The 19,519-nt window shown below is 40.2% G+C and overlaps 1 protein-coding gene across 9 annotated transcripts in view; it reads right to left on the bottom strand.

Moving 5' to 3' along the window:
* The window catches only part of ZNF536 (zinc finger protein 536), a 404,507-nt gene extending 392,730 nt beyond the window's left edge, over positions 1 to 11,777 (bottom strand). For 4 of the 9 annotated variants that reach the window (XR_012154496.1, XM_073307801.1, XM_073307812.1 and 1 more), the window contains exons 1-2: positions 11,642 to 11,777; positions 10,922 to 11,039 (exon numbers count right to left, since the gene is read on the bottom strand). The gene's annotated coding sequence lies outside the window, so the exon portion shown is untranslated. Of the gene's footprint in view, positions 1 to 8,269; positions 8,359 to 10,921; positions 11,138 to 11,641 lie in introns of those variants that run through there. The other 5 variants (XM_073307804.1, XM_073307806.1, XM_073307803.1 and 2 more) reach the window with 4 other exon arrangements.
* Positions 11,778 to 19,519: the final 7,742 nt, after the last annotated feature.

Here is a 19,519-nt window from a genome sequence, read left to right as displayed (position 1 = left end):
TTCCCATTGGCTCCAGTGAGAATTATGAATGCATATCATTTGTAGACACAGATCTATCTACTTTAATTTTTTTTCCTGCAAAGAGATGACCCCCATTGAATTACTGTGTAAGAGAACAACTTACCCAAATCTAAATTTACCCTACTTTGCCTAATTTTAACAGATATTTTTAAATACATGTTAAGGATATGATCCAAAACCCATGGAAATCAAAGGAAAGACTCTCACTGATTTCCACGGACTTCGGATCAGGATCCTTTTTTCTCCTACAGATATATAAGAAATAAATTATTAAATAAAAATAAAATAAAATGAGAGAGAGAAATTGTCAGCTTAATTTCGATTTTGAAAAAATTAACGTTATATAGAAATCAAAGACCAATAGAGAGATTTCCACGATTCTTTTTTAATTCTACTGAAAACAATTTTTTGTTGTAAACATTGCTGCTAGCCAAGCTTTGCGCACGTGCATGGCAGCCACAAACAGAAACTGCTGACAAACAAAAAGAGTAACCAGTGAAAGTGACTTCATGTTTCCAAATGAAGTAAAATGCAAAAAAGGAAATAACAAAATGGTTAAGTATATGATTTTAAAATATTCAGATTTAATAACTCACACATTAACACAGCTAATGAAAACTGCTTTTGATAAATATGGGTCCAAAGCATTCCCCCAATTGGGCAGATCTTACCAGCTTGCCAATGGAGGAACAGGGCCATTCCTCTTGCTCTGGGATTCCAGGAATGCTCCTGTGCTGGAGACTAAAAGAGTGCCTGTCCATGCTCCATGGCACACCTCCTCCCACACACATCCTCCCATGTTTCTGTGTAGTAATCTAGCAGGGAGTTACTACCAGAACTCAGAGCTCTATTTTGTTCCCCTGGGTCTCCTCCGTAGCTGTTAACAGCATTCCAGAGGGGGATCCAATCGATACAGCAAGGTATCTGCCAGGGCTGCCAGGAAAGATAAGGGTGAGAAGTGGGGCCATGAGCAGACAGGAGTGAGGAGCTATCAATGTCCTGACTCCCCTCCCCATGGATTCTCAACTCATCCCAACTCCACAGCTCAACAAACCCTTCCGCCTTGAAAGAATACTTGTTAGGAAACTCAAAGGGGAGTTTCATATAGTTCTCTTTATCTGTGGCCCTCTCCCAAGAGCTTCTACACAGGAATGGGAGTTTTAACCTAACAGTCTTCCTTGGGAACTCCCAGTTATATTAAACATCTTCTTGTAAGATTTCTCTATTACCAGTTCCGCAATGCCATCTATGTGCTCACTGCTGTACAAACAGAAAAGAAACCACTCCTATTCCCAAGGAGTTATCAATTTAAGAGACTAATCCTGTATTCTTTGCACACCCAATCCCTGAGCTTTTGGGATGTACAAGGGATGCAGGACTGGACTGTAGATCAGCTTAGCTCAAACACATAATATATCAAATGATGTGACAGCCACAAAAATCCACACTGGGTTACAAATTATTTATATTACCACTGTGGCCCTTCAACATGTGGCTTTTGTATTTCATTTGTATATTGCACCTTCCATCTCTGGGAATGTTATTTCATGTTTTATATTGTGAATTCTTATGAAGCAGGAACCATGCTCTCTCTTATGACTGGAAAGCACCTTGCACACTAAGGACACAACTGGCAACAAAACAAATAAAAAATCATATGAAGGCCCAATCTAGAAATGTTATTTTCCTTATTGCTCATTTGCCTAAAAGCATGATCGATATACATAGATATTGTATATACAGTATACACATGCATGTACCTTTTTGCACTTGAATAAAACATATATTCTTATGAATGATCTTTTTCTTTAAAAAAATCAAGAATATTTGAAAAGACCTAAAATACATTGAAGAGTTTTAAAGAATAACAGTAATGTTGAGAACAAAGTATTCTACTAGCTATTATCCCTGTTATGGTATTAATAGGAGGGGACCAAAATTATAGGGTCTCCTTCCCACTGATTCCATTAACAATAAGAAGAATTACATTCCTACAGCATATGAATGAATCAATGAAGAACAGAACCCTTACATAGTAGGGCACATTAATTAAGGGTGAAATATAGCCACTTTAATTATAAATTCCAGTTTGGAGGAGTCTATAAGTTCTGTCTTTTCAAACTCTAAGGGGCTGAGATTTGAAGCAATGAAACTGGAAAAAGTTTAGTTTGAGCATGATCTTGCACACTTGTCTGAGAAGATCTGCTTTTGACATTAAGAGAGACAGCTTAGTAGAGTTGTGCAAAGGGTTCATAGTGAAAGTAGAAACTATACCAGACTCACCTGCTTTGGCGGTTTTGTTATACCTGGTGGCCCAAACCTGCTCCCATAGAAATCAGAGACAGTTTTCCCCTTGGCTTTCTTTGGGAGAAAATCAGGCCCTTGAAATTCATCCCAGACTGATTCACATTTTTTGCCAACCTTTATGTATTTTCTCAGCAAACATAGACCAAATAGTAGTTTTGCATCAAAACTGTGTGAAATATTCAGTTAAACATGGTCTTCATGCAAAACCATGTGAAGCAGCAGTTTCAAGATTAGTTTAGCTTTAAAATGCAGGGTTTGAGCAAACCCGGTATTCAAAGAGAAACTGAGGAGAAGCCACACAGGTTGAAACAAATGAAAATATTCACACAGACCTTTGTGAAGAAAACCACAGAGGGTTTGTCTACACAGGGGTTTATTTTGTCAGTGTAGCTGCAGTGATGTAGGTACATCAGTGTAAATCCTTTGTGTAGATGCCCTGGCATCAGTGTAGAGATTGATTTGCAGCTCTAACCTATACAGTATAAGTCACTTCTTAACCAGTACACTTGATCTAGAGTAGGGATTTCCATTCAATTCCTATATCAGCAAAGCCGTGGTACAAAAACTCTTGGTATAGACGAGCCCTGAGTTTCACACTGCCTTACATCTTAGTACCACAACAGAGCTTTCATGAAAACGACAATGCAAGTATATGGAAACACTGTTACCGCTGTACATGAAAATAAAACTTCACTATTGTATGTTCATGCAGATCTACCAGACTAAGAAATTTTAGGAAAAGAAAAAGGCCACCCAGCCCAACATGCCACCTCTTTCTGATATAAGATTTAATCTGCACCACCTTGTTATTTTCACCATAACTCTCACAATTTCTTTCTCCAGCAGCAAACCTAGATTTCTCTTGAACTCCTTTATACTTATTAATTCTATTGCCTTTCCTGTAACTTATTCCATATGCTTATTACTCTTTGCATGAAGCAGTTCTGCCTCAGTTTCCTATTTACTCCCAGTTTCCTAAACTTTAGATTAACTGGACATATAAATACACCTATTTCTACCGTCTGTGATAAATGATATTACAGCGACAAGGCTGAAGGTAACAATGTCAGTGCAAATCTATGGAGACCACTTCACAGCAATGAAATAAAATAATGTTCATACAAATGATACTATCATTTAGAAAAATAAATGTAAGTCTGCCCCTTAACTTAGCACGGTTTGCTCAGGTCTGATTTTCAGTCTCTCGCTCCCCAGACCAGCAGAGGCCAGGACTGCTGGAGAGGCAAGATACATACAGCCCTGGGCCATGTGGGCAGGGATGTTACTCAATAGCAACCTCTCCAGCTGATTGAGGAGCAGTATTGATGAGCTCAGTGGGGCTCCAGTCCTCCTCAAACAGAAGGACTAGAATGGAACATCTCCAGGACACCAAATAGGGGGAAGGGTTCTATGGGACATAGGGCACTACCAGAGTGAAGAAATGTAATGAAGTGACTATACCTACATGAAGGCTGACACAAACTTATGAAGGAAAAGAGAACCCTGGCACTCTGAGCCCATGAGTATTGGGTGAAGTCCTGATCCCTGTGAAGTCAATGGCAGTACTCTCATTGATGTCAGTTTTACCCATTGCACCTAGGCAATGTAGGGTAGAGCAATGACACCAGACTGGGAGTCAGAACTCCTGAGCACTAATCACTCTTCAGCTACTGCCTCATTCTGTGGCCTTGGTAAAGAAATTTAACTTCCCTGCTGTAGTTTTCCCCATCTGTAAAATCAGCTAATACCATCAGTGAGGTAGGGCTAAATTTTCTAAAATTTAGAGGTGTCTCCTGTTTTAGGCATCCAATTTCTGGCACCTAGTGACTGATTTTCAGAGGTAATGAGTACCTGCAATTCTCATTGATTCCAGTTGCATCTGTGGTGCTCAGTTCTTCTGAAAATCCCAAGTGTCTGAAGTTGGGCATCTTAAATTGAATTGCCAGAAATTAGAGGCCACTTTTGAAAATTTGAGCCTTGATGCTTGTTCGTTGTTAACAAGACTTAAAACATACCATGCAAGTGCTAAGAACCATTATTAGAGTTATTATTAGGCACTGCAGCCTATACATTCCTCTATCAAAAAGTCCTGCCACAACAGGTAATGTTGACCTTTTTTAACAATATGACAATCTATTTATGAAGAATCATTTTATTCTGCCTTTTGTTGTGAGACTCTGACACAAGACAAATGCTGCAGTGCACACTGCAAGGGGGGTCAGATACCGATGCTGCTGTGGCTGTTTTAACTCTGTTTTCTTGATTTGTGTTTAAATCATAGAGGTATTATGACAAAACTGTTTGTCTTTAATATAGTTCAACTTGGCCTAATGAACCCGGGCTCTTTAAAAACAATCTCACATAGTGTATTTAGATTAAGACCTATAAAAAAATTCAGTGAATTTAAAATGATTTCAAGGCCCCATCCCACAGATATGAAAAGCACAGATTACTAGGCTAATTACAATTAGTCTACCGTAATTCTTTTTTCATGCATCTGGTTAGCTAGCAAGTCCACAATATGCACATGAAATTTTAAGTGAATTTTAATACATGTGAAAGATGCCAGATTCAGAGTATGGGAGGTTCTCCCTTCTAGGATTTCTCTGTTTATTCACAGAACTAGTACAGCTGGGGCAGAGGCAATGCAAATTTCCCCTCATTGCCCTACCGATGTGCTTCATCTCTGATTTGGATCACTGCTAGGAGTGAAAAGGTACTTCAAATCTTCAGGTTCATTCACTGTTTAGCTTCACTGCTGAACCTGCCAATAAGAGTGACAAAGTCGCTGTGGTTTTTGTGATCCGCTAAGAAATGGACTGACACCGCCAATTCATTTCAGTTTGGTCACCAAACATCCATCAGATCATAACTGTTTTCAGTCATTTCTGACCAAGGTCAGACTCTGACTAGTGACTGAGTCGTGAAAAGTTCTGTATTCTATTATCAGTTCCCTGCACCATTCAGTCACCTAACCTTAAAGTAGAAATACACATTTTTATAATATTCCCTAAGATCATCCCCTTAAATGTTTCAAAATTATTTTACTTTTACATAAGTATATTTTCTTTCACAGTATTTCATACTTTTTCCTTTTTTCATCTGTGCCCAGAAAATCTTTGTTCGAAATCATTTGGATTTTCGTCTTTTCTTGCCGAGAAGTTTATTCATATTTATATGAAAGGGGAAATACATATTATATTTTTCGTCTCTCCTTAATCCACAATGCTTACACCTATGCAATATAGGCACATAATGCCCCCACAAAGATGAGGTGAAGGATGAGACAGAAGATGCAAAGTTTGAGTGGAGGAATATAAAAATGACATTCCAAATACCATACTGTTTTTAGCATTATGAAGAGACTAGATTCAACTATTCAGAAATCTGAGAGAAATTCAGAAACAGAGTTAAATGTACTTATGCTTTCCCAAAACATGCTAAATCAGTAGATGCTAAAGAACTATAATTGCCCTCATTCAGACTTGAAAAATAAATCTATTTACTCTTTTCTTTTTGATAAAGTTCATATAAATCCACGTAAACGCCTTTTTTATTCAAAGCGCTCTGAAGACACCTGTGCAATTCACAGCCAACTTAAAGCAAAAGTAAACATTTGGAAAAATGACCTATACTGATTTTCTTACACTTTAGGAAAACTTGTGCTACTATGGGGAATAAGAATAGCCCATTTCAATGGGCTAGTGCATTTTACAGGTCTGTTCTCCTGTAAATTTCCTTGGTTACCTAAGGCTCCCCTGGTGGGTAAATAACCTAATGTTTCAGCTTTCTGTACTGAAGTTCACAATTTCTGATCTCAGCACTGCCTTTACTGCTGCAAGCTAAATAGTGGTACTGATGCTGCAACTTCCAGATTACTCACTTTCCTCTCAGATCATGAATGGGTTGGGTTATTGGCCTCTAGCATGGACAAAAATACAACAATCAGCCTCTTCATTATATAAGTCTTCAGTGAAGACAATGCTGGACAACTTGCTGAACATCAGAGATCTCAAGTATTTTCAGAACTTAGGAAAGACTGTAGAACAATACCTTTTTCTTCCGTGCAGTGGACAAAGTCACTGCAAATTTACTGAAATCATTTTAATACAGCATTTCTGTAATAACAATTTGTATCTTCAGGAGCTGTTTTGCAAAATATTGCTTTAGAATAGAAATATTTTGACAAATTTGCTGCAAATGTAATATGGGGGCTAACCTTTTCCAGAAGTACAGATGTTAATTTCACGGTCATCATTTGAACAGTAAATGAAAAGAAACTTTAAAAATACTTTGCAATTTTTTAAAATAAATCAACATAAAATCCCATTCACTTGCAGCAATATAAACATAACGTCACATCTACGGGTCTGAAGAAACAGCAGGTATCAGTAAGTGTCTCCTGCTTAAGGAAGAATCAACTGGAATGAGATCCCTACTACTGAACATCTGAGACATTAGTGGATATATTCTCCTACAAACTAATTTTAAGTGGTTGTACCAAATTGGAAGTGTTTTCTGTTTATAATGTTTTTTGAACTCTAAGCATTTAATTTATGATTTTTGAAAGAGTAAAATACAACAAACAGTACATCCATTGTAATGTGAATAAAAAACAAGTGCAACAGAAAAAGGAAAATAGATAATATAATAAGAAGATATGCATCTCAAGCTGTTCTTGTTACGACTACAAATCAGAAAGCCCTCAAATTGTCAAAGTTAAGAAAAAAGATCAGCTGTCTAATGAACATAGTTGCCTCATTTTCAGAGATACTGAGCTCCCACAACTCTGTGTGAAGTCAATAGGAACTCCAGGTTCAGCATTTCTGAAAATCAGGCCCAAACTGTATTCTAATAGAAATATTATTTAGGGAGTATTTTTGTTGCAGAAATGGAGAGGGTTCAAAGTAATCTGTCAAAGAAGTGCTGCTACATTCATGAGTCCTAAAGCAAGCTAGCTCTCATCTGTGGGGAAAAAGTTAATTCACAGGGCTCATAAGGGCTTGCATTTGTCAAGGAGCAGGACGTCAATGCTATCATTATCAGGCAAGTCAGCCAGGCGTTTAATGGTAGAATCAGGAGACATTTGCTCTCCACTATCAGAATGACATCATAACTAAAACAGCCTTCAGCAAGAAGGAAAGAGAAATGCTGTAAGACTTGGACTACAAACAGGCTTAGCACTTCTACTGCGCTATACTGACTGAGTCACTACTCCCCTTTTAGGAGGTAAAGCTTTTAAATGTCCTAATTCTAAAACTCCATCCTGATAGCATTTCCAAAATAAGGATCACATTTTTAAAGAAGTACTCTTAAACCCTTGTCCTCAAAACTGGAGAGAATGTTAAACCAGCCACCTAGTTTAGGAGAGATGGTCACTTACAATTCATAAATGTACTTTAAGTTTTCTGGCATTTCTAATTATGCTAGTAATTTTCACTTTAGTGAACCATATGGAAGAGTGGGGGATTGAGCTGTATTAAGACACTAGCTCTAGCTAACTCTGTAATTTAGAGAGGAACAGCTTAATTAACTGGTTTTTTAAAAAGTGTACACACACACACACACACCTTTGAGTAATCGGAGAAATTTAGTGATGAACTGTCCAATGATCAGAAACAGGAAAAGCAGTACATATTTAGCTTCCACACTAGTTGTAACTATACTCCCCAGATCCCCAGAATCACAAATTGTCAACCTCTTCCCCTTCTCACCCCCATCACTACAGGTACACAGACGCTGTACAAAAGCCTCACCTTGTGTAAGAAGTATGAGGGGAAAAGTTATGAAAGTCGACAGACAACCTAAAATCCCTCAGGCTACAAAAAATCCCGCTATTGAGAAACAACCCAAGAGACCACACAGGGAATGTACAGCTTTCAGAAGCACTTCTCATCTTATTTGCACTTAACCTATTGATGTACTTATGCAGGTCACTTACTTTTCGAATAGATTTGAACCCTTTATAATCATGCAGATCGCCGCGGTTGTCACTTGGGTGTTTTGTTTGGTTTTTGCAAACAAGTTTCATAAAAAAAAGAAAAAGGTCCAATTATGCAAATCCGCTCTGGATAGGTAGTGAATATTCAATATGACGGTGATACTGTAATAGTTCAATGCAACACACTGCACTGGACAGATTTATGAGGCAACGTCACTACTATGCTCTGGTCCTCGTTGAAGCATCTTGAAGTTAATTAAAGCTGCAATGTCCACTTTTCCAGCACCCTCCTCATTCCGGTTTACTATTTCAACATCAAACCAGCCAGGGGGCCTCCCCCTCGGTCTCTGTACACTTAAGCAGCCTGCCACAGTCAGTGAACAATGAACAAAGATTTGAGTGATAGACGGGGCGGGGGGAATCTCCACGGGAATAATCAAATCCGGTTTAAACAAGTAACAAAATATAGTTGCTAATATTAAACTAGAAAAGAAAACATTCTTCTCCAACTGAGCGTGCACAGGCATTGGGCCAATCCCCTGCAGAAAGGACCTCAACGCAGCCAGTCCTCCCCATTTCGAGCAGTGAATGAGCCCAAACAAGGATTCTAAACTTAATTATGACACTTAAAATAGTCTTTTTCCACATAAGCAGGGAGGCTCGCCACTGCTATCTGTACCAACCGGTCAAATCAGCTCAGCAAACACGGCCCCTGTTGGATTTATTTTAAACTGCACAGGGGGGGAAATGCACAGCTCTAAAAGTGCATTCCATGCTAAAGCACACATACGGTAGTACACCCATGCTTTCTGAAGGGGCTTTTCAAAGACCAGCTCCCCTAGAACTGCCTGTTATCTGTGTCTTATATTCTCATTGTTTGTCCATGCCTGTGGAATAACAAACAGCAGCCTCAGCGCCTTCGGATTGCAAGGACTCTCCCCTTACCCAGCTCATTTTCTGCTAAAGTGAAAATGAAGGGATCTGACAAATCACGTCTCCGCCTAGACACTATTATAGACATAACAATATCCGCCAAACAAAAACCCTTAAACAATAACATCCATGCCCGTAAATAGGCTGCTGAATCCTTTCTCCTTCTATACTTTCCCTCCCCCCCCCCCAATTTCTCTACCCCCTCCCCACAATACAGGAATTTATAAAACGTACTAAAATTGGACTTAATATTCTGCAGAGAGGCAGATTTTATGCATGGACTAATTGCAATTATAATATAGGAGTCGAAAAACTAACTTTTTTGGATGGACCCAGTTAAACTTGTACTACATCCAATCTCCTTGAGAGAACTACAGACCCTTTTAAAAAAGGCACCCTTCTTTTAAGTTCGCAAGCATCACGGTTTCTTTCAACCTTTCTTCATATCCATATTTATATAGATATTCATTATTTGCAAAACTGCAACAGATGGGCGCCTTCAAAATCTAGATTCTTTCCTACTCATCCAAGAATATTGTTTTATTTAAAATCTTGAAACATCTCCTATGCCCCCTGCCTACGACTGTTCTCCTCAGTACTTCATCCCTGCGAAATCATTCTCAGGAAAAGAGCAGAGAGTCAAGATCAGTGCCGCCCCAGTGTGCTAAAAACGAAGAGACTGTAGCAATCTCTTCATGTCAACGCTTTTTAAGGATAGTCTCCCCACCCCCGTCATCTATTCTTCACACCCATCCACCCCCCAAAATGTTAACCCCGGTGCCTTGACATAAGCCAGTTCCCGGAAAGGTTCATGTCCGAGTAGCTTCTCTTATCCTATGGAATTGGCATTTAAGTTTCCTCTTTAACCTGTTACTTTTTCTGTACGTTAAAAATGCCCTGGATTTGTGGCTGACAGGTGCTTCTCTGCTCCTTCTGCGGTGTTTTCAGGCATGCTCTTTTACCTTCCTAACAGGTTTTAAACCTGATCTGACATTTAGTGCACACTTGAATGTCATAACGTTCCTCAAAGCATTATGCACGGCTCCTATTCATAAGAGGTCGATTAGAGCACAAAATGGCAGGTCTCTTAGGCACTTGAGTCTCACAAGTTTGACACATGCTATGCATCAGCTAACTTTGATTAAAAAAAAAAAAGGGAGGGAGTTTACAAATTACACTCCGGGTAGCCGGGATCCTGCAAGGAGGGGGCGGGGGGGAAACACGTTTAAAGTCACTTCAGCAAAGTTTACTCAGCAACAATCCTTTAAAAAAAAAGTTTCTGGGCAACTTAACGGCAGGATTTCTCAGGGCGACAGGGAGCGAACTTGCTCCTGCCCGACCCCACGTTATCCAAAACCAGGCAAACTCTTGTCTCTCTCTTTTTATTTTAAGTAACGGTTTTAAAAGAAAGGAGAGAGGAGAAAGAGGGGGGAAACCGGAGGGTTTTCTTCAGGCTAAGTTCTATAGCGCCATTCAATGGCTTCTCTGCTCCTTTCATTATTTTCTGCTTTTCCCCTGACAGCCCTGCTTGCAAACGTCACGGCTATGGATATTTAATTATACTGTATTTTTTTAATCACGGTGGAAAACGCAGGCCCCGTTGCGATGATTAAAAAGAAATAAAAGAAAATAGTCCAAACTGACTTTGGAGCCTCTTTCCTCGCTCCTGGGAGCCGCCCGGAGCCTGAAACCCCCCCTTGTTACCTTTGTCTTTCTTACCTTACAATTTAAAGCAACGCGTAGAAGAAACTCCTGCACGTAAACGAAGCGTTGTAAAAGATTGTGTTCAATGAATAATGAAGCATGTCCACATGATTGACTTGATCATTTTCTTGTGCTGAGGGGGAAAAGTGGAGCGCGGAGCTGTCACAATTGCCCGCTGTGGCTAGCCCTCCTAACTGTTTGCAACACATCCCGAGTCAAGAGTGCTTTATTTTAATCTGTCTCTTTTCAGAATAACCCCGTTCATTGATACTGATCACCCAACATCACAAGACATTCCCATCTTTCAGCTTGGACTCCCCCTATCTGGTAGGTGAAATGCATTGTACCATTAAAAAAGCACTCCATTGTCGTCTTGGCATAATTCACAGCAACTAGATAGGTCTTGCGGCATTTAGCTTTGATGAGCCAAAAGCTGAACCCTTGATATAATAATCTACAAAGAATGGTCTGTGATCGTCCATTTTTTCTCTCTGTCTAGCAACTAAGAAACCATTTAACACAGCGCAGCTTGGTCTTGACCTTGAGCTCATGTAAACACACTTATTAAAATCTATCTATTCTCTAAGAACACATTCTGATTGTCAGACTTGTTATTCAGACATATATCAACCCCCCTCGCCTGTCTTTACTTGCATTCCTGCCTTTTACTAAACAATTTTTTTATCAAGCCCGAAGAGATTATCATTTTTTTTTAAAAAAAAGCGTCGTTCTTACCTGCTCCTGAAACTATTTCAAGTCTGTTTCCTTTAAAAACTCCAGGGTAAATCTTGGTGGACACCGGGACCGGAGCATCAGTCACAGCTCCGGCGTTTAAGAGAAGTAATCAGCGATAAAGTGACGTTGATCTGCACTGTAACCTTGTGGCGTATTTAATGTAAATAAGCCAGTTATGTTGCCAATCGCATGCATACAAACACATAAAGGTCTTCAGCGTTGCATTTTGATTCTTTCCATTAGAGCCGACTTTATTTACATACACTATTTAGGGGATCATGATAATTCTAAAACAATACTAGTGCCAAATGATTATGAAAATATGATTTTAATTAATCACGTAGTAGGCAAGGAAATTAGCATACGGTAATTAAACTTAGAGAAAAACGTCATGGAGGTTCTCTGCCTTATGGGTTCGGAATAATCATTAAACGATGGGTTTTCAGGACTTAATTATCAAACAAATAACTTTTTTAAAGCAACTTTACAAGGTTTATCCGCAGGGCAACGATTTAGTAAATAATATACAACCAGGCAAACAAGGTGCAAATGTGACTGGTGAAATAGGTTATGTTTCTACAAAGCAAGAGGGGAGGGGGGAAGCTGAATAATGCAATGATGGATTCTGTGTCCCATAGTTGACAAAAGCATGGTGCCTCAATAGACTCTTTGTTATGGGATTATATAATGATTGTGGTGTAATTATGGGGGGAAAGATTTAGTAATAATAAAAAAGTATCAAAATACACCAATGAGCAGCTTGTTTTAAAGAAAGGATTGCATGTGACAGTAGTAGCATGTTAATAACAAAAAAGGCAGGGCCCGAAAGGGCTGACAAATAAAGATTGTGATGCCCACGATTAAGAAGCGATGGAGACAAATTGATTATTCAAAATGCCGAGCCACAGGGACACGTAGAACATTGATTCAGGTAAGACTAGTTTCATCTTGACTGAAATGAGTTCCCTGAAGATGACTGGCATACATTTTAAATCAGTTTACTACATAAAAAGCAAAACATCACAAGCAGAATCCATCTAGTTAAAATAGAAGTCCAAGGGGGGAAAAAAGTTTACGTTTGTGGCAATTCCCAAGGAGACTATGGAATTGCAGAGGAAGGGGATTTATTAATTCGCTCTTCCTAAACACTGGACCTAAATGGACCCATCATTTATAATCCCCAACCTCTGTTTCTGGATTATTTGGTGCTAACCTGGCTCTTTCAGTTATAGAGGGTGTATTAATAATCCTATAGGTACAGTAAGACTTTTGTTACAACTGCAGTAAAATAACTTTCTAAAATAACTGAAAAAAACAACTATTTTTCCCAACTGATATTTTAAAAGTGAAGTTTATGAATAGTTGTCCAGAGCTATTCAATGTTAAAAAAATTCCCATGTCTATACTAAAAAGGTTTAGGAATTCACTCTGCATTTTCCAGTTTGATGTGTCTGAAATTCCTCTTTGAAAAAATTCCAAAATACAAGTTTTTTCTATAGAAATTAGCATAGCAATCACATCAATAATATCACTATCTCTATGGGAATGATAACTGGAGCAGTGGGGGTGTTCTTTATTTCAATTCTTCGTGGATCAACTGATTATATTCTGTCTTCTTTTGAACTTGTTATTGTAAGTCAAGTGATTCTTTATAAGTGACAGCCCTGACAAAGAGACGAGGATGGGAAAGCAGGTCGAAAGGAAGTCGCCATATGGACTTTTAAAAAGGCACTTTTTAAGCAAGATAATGGGGAAATGGATGTTGCCTTTTAACCCTATCACAACTGAGTATTATTAGCAGTCTTGTGAAGAGCCAGCCATACTTTTCTTTTTAAACTATGAGTGATAGATTTTACCTAACAATTTTTATGACATAAGGCTTAAGTATACAAATTCTATATGAAGTAGTGCCTTTTCAGAGACTGAGGACGAGTGACACCCAAAGGAATCAAGGGCCAGAGGTGTTGAGACTACCAAAAAAAGGGACAGGGACTCAGGAAATATCCACAGTAAGTTTTCTTGAGACAAAGCCAAGTGTATAGGGTAGAGACAGGTGAAACAGGGACTGACTGTAAAGGCACTTTAGACAGCCAACTAGCTGTTCTCTCTCCCTCCCTGTGGGATATGTGTGTTGCTCACAGGGGGACTGCATAGAGCTGCAAAAGAAGAATAAGAATTGGGTTCTCAGATCTGCTCCCCCAAAATGATGGATATGTCTTTAGTTTGTTTCTTCTCTTCTTTCTCTTCTCTATTCTGGAGTGGCCAATTGAAGGCAGACAGAGGAAAAGTAGAAGTTCCCAGAGAGGGACATATGTGCTCAGAACAGGTTCTAGTCTCTCTAAGTTGGAGAGAGAACTGGTTCACCAATCAGTAGAGGAGTGCCCATCTCAACTCTGAGAGATGAAGGTTTCAATTAAAGACCTTCTGGATCCCAGGAGTAAGAAGAAGAGCAGATGACCTCAGGCAGGCAATGGTGTCAGGGGAGACACCTTGGGCTGGTCTGGGAGCCCCCATTTAGGAAGCTTCAGAGACATGAACCTGTTGAGGTTTCCTTCAGAAATATATCTGCCGTGCAAGCCCCACCCCACCTCCCACACTTCATGAGCCCAGGGCGAGTTGCCCAAATCAGGGTTTCACAATATTCCCAAACCACCTCTTCAGCTCCAGTAGAGCCTCCCATATTCCATCCCGTCCCTTTCCAAATCATTCGATGCACTCCCTTGCTGTCCATTCTTCCCTCTCTTACACCCTGCCTTTCTTCTCCAGAGCATGCTAATCCATTATTAACTCTAGAACTTCCACCTCCACTAACCCAGCTTCCATAGTCTCTTCTTAACTCTCCTCTTCGGCTTTTATCATATACTGTATAAGGCAGTGTGCCGTTTCTTTAAATCTGGAGTAGGAAGTCAGGCAGGGGAGATCTAGGGGAAAAAAACTCTTCAGTGGTTAGAGAGAAAGGTTTATACTGTTTTTCTTACTCTACAAGTTTCTTGTCAGTGTTAGAAGAAATTGTGCCCAATTCTCCATTGAGCTCCTTTGCACCACCCCACCAAGGAAAAAAGTCTATGAAATCAGTGGACCTGCCCCCTGAGAATTCATCTGGCACAGGGGTAAATCACTGGGTAGCATAGAGACAGGGAGCAGGTCTCAGCCACCTCTATCACAGCAGTCCCTGTATAGGTGGCGTGGCCACTAAAGAGGGGGTGTGGCTGAATCACTGCAATGCTGCAGTTATTTCTGACTACCAGAACAACCCCTTGGGGCTGAGGGCAGCTGGGCATAGGTTTGAATGGCTTAGATGCTGCTCCAGTTTATGCCAGGGACCCACTAAATCAGAATCAGGATGCCAAAAAAGGTGGCCACTCCTGCAGCTTGGCCCCATCCAAGAATTTGGGCCGGTGACTTTTTCTGTGATTTTTTACTTATGTCACAGAACATGGGGTCAGAAGGTGTCTCATTCTGAACCAGCACTAAAAAGAGGAAAGAGAATGCCAAGCCTTAGCCCTCCACAAGACACAAGTCTGATAAACCCTTGGAAAAGTTTAAGTGGAAGGAGCACTTTAGGAGACTCTGAAACACAATGAGGCTTAATACAGAGAGCAGGGAAGTAGAGGTCATTCAGTACTTCCCGCATATTTATAAGTCATTTGCCTTCAATAAAAGGCGAGAAGAATAACAATATCGTGCTTAAAAAGTCTGATGAGCCTTTCATTCCAAAAAAGGAAGGTAAGACACAAATGGGCATACTTTAACAAAGGGTGCAGAGGCCCACAGAAAACAAAACAAAAGGCCTTTTTAAGGGTCCTTTTTATAAGGAAAAGCACAGCTTTAGGACTTTGGTATCAGTAAGGAAAAACACATAAGGGATCATCTAGTAGCTGGGACTTTAAACGAGGAACTTTCCGAAACATGGAGTTTACATCTCAGCTAAGTCTGAAGCAGGTGCCACAATCTACATGGCGGTCTGAGTCAGTGAAAATGCAAGTCACCCAACAAGAAAGGAGCGGAGGCAAGGAGCAGACGAGGATAGTGCTTATTAGCATAACGGCACAAATAAATTGCCTGGGTCAATGCAAAACCTGTACCCACTACTAAGGCAGGGAGTGTGTTTGACACCTTTGTCATGAAGCCACTGCAAGTAACTTCCTATCCCAAACCACAGCCTTGAGAAGGGGCAATTACAGACAAAAATGGAAGTTGAGTTGTTGTTTGATGAAAATGGCCTATTTAGAGAACCACTATGGACCTTATTTAAAGGGATAGTGGGGGAGTGCCCTTTACAGCAAAGCATAGTCTTACTCATTCCAAAATGAGGGAAGACGAGGAGAGGATGCAGATGAATGCTATACCAGAGCCCATTACTGGACTGATAGAATGGTGTTTTCCTAAGGAGCCTGTTATGAACAAAAATGGGCACATTTGTATCTCATGTAGACCCTGAAGAGCTTAATGAAGCAGTAAAGAGGCAAAGGTATATTCTTCACTTAGTAGAAGACACAATCTCCATGCTAGCTAGTGCAATAATATTCTCATTGGATCAGCTAGTGGAACCTAGCAAATTCTGCTTCCAATGCCAAGTAGACGTTTATAATGCCATTCAGACAATATTGCTATCCCTACCTCCTCTTTGGCATCACAAGTGCCCCAGAAATCTTCCAAGCATCACAGCAAGATTTGGCAAAGCCAGCAGAGAATGAAAGTTATGGAAAGTCTCAGGAAGGACATAGCGTTAAATTATCACAAATTCTGAAGACAATTGAATCTGCTGAACTCAACTTCAATGGGTTTATTGTAAAATATATATATTTCTCTAACCACAATTCTTTGGGAATGTGATTGATCAAGAGGAGGAAAGTACAGATCCAGAAAGAGACAAAGCTATAGCTGAAATTCCACCTAACATTGTACCAGAACTGAAGTGATTCTTTGGTAAGATATAATTTTGGAGCAAATTCATACCTAACGTGTCCTTAAGAGACCAAGCTCTTCATGAGCTGTTTAAAACAGAGTTTGTTTGGAGCTTGGATAAGACCCAGGAGTAAGCTTTTGAGGGTCTGAAGCACCTTGTCCCACTTATCAAGGTAGTATCCAATTTCTGCCACTTATTTCTCTTCAACCTCTCTCAACTTTGTCCATTTCTTTCTAGTCTACTGCTAAAGTTCATGTGAGGTCCTTGGTTTTCCATTTTGATTATTTCAACCTCTTCCTTACAGGCCTCCATGACACCATGTCATCTTCCCTTCTGCCCATATGAAACGCTAAGTTCATATTCCTTGCCTGTTTCGACTATGTCATCCTCTCTTCTACTTTCTCCTCTGGCTCCCCTTCCTCTACCACTTCTTCTCACAGCCCTGCATAACTCCACTTCTCCCTACTGGTTTGCCCTTGTCTCATTTCATGTTGTCGCACCTTGTTTGTCCTGTTCACTGTTTCATATAAGTATCTACAGTCTTCCTCCACACCATCTTCAGGCATGGACTTCTTTTCCTGAGCTTATCTGCAAGATCACTATCCCGTCTACTTTTAAATCCCTCTCAAATGCTGCTATAACACCCATGAGAGAATTGCTGACTGAAAATGACACTTTTGAGGGGTATTGGGAATACTTTATGTATCCTATTATTAATTATTTTTTTTGTTAGCAACCCTGGAATCAACCATAGCTACTCTTCTTATATGTTGTTCCCCTTCCTCCTAGCCTATGTCCAATTTAGATTGTTCATCTTTACATAGGGAGCGCTTAAAGACTGTTTCTTCTTTTCCATTTGGAAAGTACTTAACACACTCCGATACTAGAAATAAATAATCATTCACAATAAGAAAACTCTATTGAGCAGGTCCCCATCTGTGACACTTTATAGTATTTCCAAATCTGCAGCTGTATCAGAAAGTGCCAGCAGCTATGGAACAAAATTATCCAAGTGACTTAGGCACCCAAGTCCCATTGACTTTCACTTTTGAAGATGGAGCACTGGCTCCTAAGTCACTTGGAGGGGTGTACTGTTGTTTGAAAATGTTGCCAATAGCATCTAGAGATAAATAACTGGAGTTACTAGTATATTGTCCCAGATGGCGTTTAGATTCCAAAACTAGGCACACCGAAAGAGCAAAAATAATGTGTGGGTATGCAGAGGCTCAGAAAACTTTTGCAGGGCCTTGATAATTTAAAGCTCAAGGCAGACCACAAGCTACTTGTATTCATATAGTAAAGATCTAAACAAGATGGCCAGTTATTCCATCCTTGTTCCTACACATCCCTTTTCCCATTGACACCCCCCCATTAAATGTAGGGCATCCCAACTGTGTCCAGCAAGCCAAATATGTACATGTATCTCACATAGAGGTTTACCATTAGTTTTCCAGCAAGCCTCTCCCTACACAGAGTAAGGTGTTCAGGGAAATATAATCCCACTTGCAACAGGGACTGCAGAACAAAAACTGTCCCAAAGCTTTCTGGAGTAGATTTTGAGCCTAATTTCCAGGGTAATAAGAATCCTCCTCTTCTGAAAGTAGCTAAAGGAATCTGAGAGGGGCAACCTGGCCTTTTGAGCAAATCAGAAGCCAGGGACTTTTATCAAATAATAAATCATCGTCATCATAAGGGAAAGGGGAGAAAAGGGACCTCAAATTAAAGTCAGACACAGAATGGAGGGCTCAGCCAATCTCTTACAAGCCCCAGTATTTGCTTCTCACACAAAACAGACTTATCTACCCCTCCTAAATTGTGAGGACTTCAAGGAAAATGTCAGAGACCAAGAAAGAAGAGACCCCTATCAGGACCCCTGCCCTAGTCAGTAGCAAGGAATCCATGAGTGATCTGGATAATGTTCAACAATGGGTTAACTTGGGAAGGCTCCACAGAGCCTCAGTGGTCACTGAGATGTGACTTTGAAAGAAGACGTGCACAGTCCTTTGCCCACGGCAACAGGCCCCACCATCCTCAAACTGGCCAAACTTTGCGCTCATAAGATACTTCTTTTTTTTTCTTTTTTTTTAAAGGATGCTAAGTAGTCCAAGCTAACACAAAATTGGGCCAGTTCTGAACTATGCCTCTCAAGAGGGGTCAAGAGGGGCATGGCAGCTTTGCATCTCTTGGATTCTAGTGCTGCTGGGGATTGGTCCAGCCCCTGCTGTGAACCAGAGTAGTCCCAGAGGCCATATGGATCTCCAAGGGACCATCCAGCAGACCAGAATAGTCTAAGTGCAGCTCTCTGTCTGAGCAAGTGTTCGCACACCCTACACTGAGACCTGCAAAGGCCAAGGTATAGTGCCATTATGCTAACCATATACTGCCTACTAGGGCTGCCACCTGGCTAGTTTTTAACTGCTCTGGCCAGTTTTTGTACTGCCTTGCCAGATAAAATATTTAATCTGCTGGATTTGATTCCATTTGGGACACATCAGAGCAGTCTAGAATTCATTCCCCCATAGTCCAGACTGCTGCGCCACGTTGGCATAAGGAAAGACAAATGAGAAATAATGTAAAAATACACATATTGTGATGTTGTTGTTATTGTGTAAATTAGTTCCCCTGAATGGTTTAGTAAGAGCTATCTGTAGTCAGCACTAGGGCCATTTTTTTTTTTTTTGGAAGGGATGAGGTTAGTGGCCAGTTTTTCTGTGTTTCATAGGTGGTAACACTACTACCTAGGGAACTCCCCTGTATTAAAGGAATTCCTGGATGAGAAGATTCAGCGGATTTCAAGCAGAGTGGTGTAAGGGACTGGAATGCAGGCCAGAATTGGAGCCAGCATGTTTTGGGAGTTAATCTTTGCCAAAGTGGAACCATTCCCTGGGGATAATTGGGGAAGGGTTAGATTGTGGGGGGTTATACTAGTCCGCCTGCAACAAAGTTGTTTAAGCCATCCTTATTGCAGT

The sequence above is a fragment of the Lepidochelys kempii genome, chromosome 12 (assembly GCF_965140265.1).
Source record: "Lepidochelys kempii isolate rLepKem1 chromosome 12, rLepKem1.hap2, whole genome shotgun sequence".
Classification (NCBI taxonomy): Eukaryota; Metazoa; Chordata; order Testudines; family Cheloniidae; genus Lepidochelys; species Lepidochelys kempii.
Note: the sequence above shows the minus strand (reverse complement) of the source record. Positions and strands in the feature narration are given on the sequence as shown.